The sequence below is a fragment of the Cornus florida genome, unplaced genomic scaffold, assembly GCF_030987335.1.
Source record: "Cornus florida cultivar Cherokee Brave unplaced genomic scaffold, ASM3098733v1 CherokeeBrave_3.0.0_Hap2_Chr01, whole genome shotgun sequence".
Lineage (NCBI taxonomy): Eukaryota > Viridiplantae > Streptophyta > Magnoliopsida > Cornales > Cornaceae > Cornus > Cornus florida.
The window spans coordinates 43,331,079-43,335,345 of record NW_026775571.1 but is presented as its reverse complement, the minus strand read 5'-3'; positions in this window follow the sequence as shown (position 1 = coordinate 43,335,345).

Below are 4,267 nucleotides of genomic sequence, written 5' to 3'. Positions count from 1 at the left end.
TTTTTGTAACAAATATGGACACTTTTAGAAAGATTGTATAAAAGGTAAAGAATGGTTCGAAAAGAATGGTAAGCCTTTAGTTTTTGTATGTTTTGAATCAAATTTAATTGAAGTTCCTTCTAATACTTGGTGGGTTGATTCAGGCTCTAATGTTCATATTTCTAATACGATGTAGGGATTCCTTTCAACCCAAACCACAAATCCAAATGATGATTTCTTGTTCACAGGGAAGAGGAAGAAATTTCCAGTTGAAGCCATTGGGACATTTCGTTTAGTTTTAGATAGTGGATTTCATTTAGATTTGTTTAAAACTCTTTATGTTCCTTCAATTTCCTGTAATTTGATTTCTTTGTCTAAACGTGATGTTGATGGTTTTTCGTTTAAATTTGGTAATGGATGTTTCAATTTGTTCAAAAAATCCTAATTTGTTGGTTCTGGTATTCTTGTTGATGGTTTATACAAGATAAAGCTTGATAATTTATTTTCTGAAACACTTTTGACCTTGTATCATAATGTTGGAACCAAACGTAGCTCAATTAATAAAAATTCATCTTTCTTATGGCATAAAAAATTAGGTCATATATCCAGTGAAAGGTTAAAAAGATTAATAAACGATAGAATTATTTGGAATCTAGATTTTACTGATTTTATTGTGTGTGTGGATTGTGTTAAAGGTAAACAAACCAAACACACAAAGAAAGAAGCCACAAGAAGTATTGACCTTCTTGAAATTATTCATACAGACATTTGTGGACCTTTTGATGTCCCATCTTTTGGTGGAGGAAAATATTTTATCACCTTTATAGATGATTTTTCACGTTATGGATATATCTATTTGTTGCATGTAAAATCTCAAACAGTGAATACTCTTGAAGTATACATAAATGAGGTTGAAAGACCACTAGATAAAAAAGTGAAAATAGTAAGGTCAGATAGAGGTGGTGAATATTATGGAAAGTATGATGAAACGGGTCAATGCCTTAGACTGTTTGCTAAATTCCTTGAAAAGCTTGGCATTTGTGCTCAATACACTATGCCAGGCACGCCACAATAAAATGGTGTAGCTGAAAGGCGTAATCGTACTCTTATGGAAATGGTTAGGAGTATGTTAAGTAATTTCTCATTACCCATATCATTATGGATGTATACTCTTAGAACTGCTATGTAGATATTAAACAGGGTTCCTAGTAAGGAAGTTTCAAAAACTCCATTTGAACTGTGGACAGGAAGGAAACCTAGTTTAAGGCACCTGTATGTTTAGAGTTGCCCAGCAGAAGCTAGGATTTATAATCCACGTGAAAAGAAATTGGATTTTAGAAGTGAGTACTTTATTGGTTACCCAGAAAAATCCAAAGGGTATAGGTTTTACTATCCTACACATAGTACAAGAATTGTTGAAACCGGTGATGCCAAATTCATTGAGGATGGTGAAATCAGTGGGAGTGATAGAAATGAGAATGTGATCATTCAAGAAGTTAGGGTATAAATCCCTTTACCCACAACTTCTAAAGAAATAATTGTTTCTCCAGTTGTTGAACTATATAACAATGAAAAACAATTAACTGATCAACAACTCCATAATGAAACTATCACCAATGAAGTTTTAGAAGAACTACAAGGAATAATGACGGTGACCGTTCCTATACACCAAAATAATGTAATGAATGTGCGGTTCAAGAAAAGCCTTTTAGGTCAAATTTAAATTTATAAAAATCACTACTACCACTATTACTAACGTAGCAAGGGTGAGTAGGGATCGTCCCAAGGGATTAGAGGTGCACTAGTAATGGAAATAATACTTAAGGTTAGTAGGTCGAGTGATCAAAGGTAGATTGTTTGGTTGATTAAACTATAATTACGACTAAACAAGCTCAATATAAAACAAGTAATTAAAGGATAGAGAGAACAAGAGAGAGAGGTCTTGGGACTTAGAGATCACCACTAAGCATCACCTTTCTATACACTCAATTCATAATTAATGAGGGGGAAAACATATATTGCAACAATAGTGAGTGTGTGTGGTTGTTTCAACAAGTATGGATGACCAATTAAGTATATATTGTCTAAACAATACAATGAATAACACAATATATCAAACTAAGCCATTAATCCTTCTTTTAAGCTCACAATCCAAACACATCACATGATTAGAGAAATATACTACTTGTATTCATAAGAATGGAACATTAAACAACAAGCATGGATTGTCCTCCCATTTAACAACTAAGGTAACTACACTACATTTAAGCTAATGACATGAAAATTAAACTAATTAAACTAAGGGAGAGACATAATCCATTAAAAAATGAGTATAAACCATCAAATAAACCACAAGTGCATTATATTAAGTACTATGTCTTGACAATCTCTAGATCTATAGCATCAACAAACATAGACATACGTCAATAACATAGAAGCTACAGATAAACACATGAATATCTATTCTAGCATACATAGACATCTGGATAGAATAAAATGATCAATTAAAAGAACTAAACCATATAAATCATTGAATAAACAAGATCTATGTATATAAAAATGTCAAAACATGTATTACAACACAAATCTCCTCAAAAATACATAAATCAAGGTAAAGAAGGCATGCTTAGGGCTAACTCCAGCCCCAAGAGAATGTCTAGCCACTCATGGATGGTGTCCTCCAACCCTCAAGGGCTATCTCCATGGTAAAAATGCTCTTCTTTTTGAGTTAGATGGAAGACTTCCCAAGAATGTGTTTCTAGCCTCCTCTTCTCTTTTCTTCCTCTCTAAGAAAAAATCAAATGTTGTATCTAAGAACCTCCCCTTTTGTAAAAGTGGCTCATAATCCTTATATAGGTAGCTCAAATGTCACACCCAATGGTCTAGGCTCGTACACAAGGGCTCCTCCAATGATTGCACCATGAAACAACTTTTAATGAGCTGGAAATAGATTTAATTCACACTTGAGAGGGTTCGATCGATTGAACCTATGCTAAGATCGATCGAACTTGGCTGAGATCTATCAAACTATGGCTGGATTGATCCTCCCATGGCGGTGCTTTTTTGGATAAAGACAAATTTGATATATTTTGAGAAAGAGACAAAAGTGGTTAGTGGGGTGGTACAACAGGATAAGATGGAATCTTTTCTATCGATCTGATAAATGGTGGATCGATTGAACTTTATGGGATCTTTGGATAAGGACAAAAGAGCTTAGATCCATCTTAGAGAGTTTAGATCAATGAACTTTCGATCGATCGAAGTATTCTTGAGATCGATCGAACATGCTGACTTTCCACACTTTGCTTCAATCCACTTCCACTTTGCTTCTTTCTTCCATCCAGCTTGAGTTAGCTTCTTTTAAGCTCTTATTTGGCTGAATTAACTTATTTTTGGGATAAGTGCCTGAAAAGGACAATAACACGAAATTAGTCTAAAACGGGAAAGTAAAATAGATAAAGGTCCTAGAATGCCTAAACTTAAGGGATTTAAATGCATACTTTTCAGCGCTCATCAAATAACATTAAGAAGGTCTCAAAGAGAAAAGAGACCTGTTATTCCGAATGATTATGTGGTATATCTATATGAATCTGATTTTGATATAGGGATATGTAAGGATCCGGTTACATATTCACAAGCCATTAATAGCAATAATTCTACAAATTGGATTAATGCCATGAATGAAGAGTTGAAGTCAATGGAACAAAATAAAGTTTGGGAACTCGTTGAATTGCCTGAAGGATTTAAACAAGTTGGGTGTAAATGGGTCTTTAAGACCAAACGTGACTTTAATGGCAATATTGAACGATATAAAGCCAGACTTGTAGCCAAGGGCTTCACTCAGATATGAGGCATTGATTATAACGAAACATTCTCTCCTGTGTCTAAGAAGGATTCCTTTAGAATTATCATGGCGTTTGTAGCTCATTATGATTTAGAGTTACATCAAATGGATGTGAAAACAGCTTTCCTAAATGGGAGTTTAGAAGAAGAAGTCTATATGGATTAACCTGAAGGCTTCAGATTAGAGGGTAAAGAACGTATGGTCTGTAAACTTAAGAAGTCAATATATGGACTTAAACAAGCTTCCCGACAATGGTATATTAAGTTTAATAATATTATTACTTCTTTTGGTTTTAATGAAAATACTATTGATCGGTGTATATACTAGAAGGTTAATGGGAGTAAGTTTATAATTCTGATTCTATATGTTGATGATATTTTTGCTTGCTAGTAGTGATCTTGGTTTATTGCATGAAATTAAAAATTATCTCTCTAAGAATTTTGA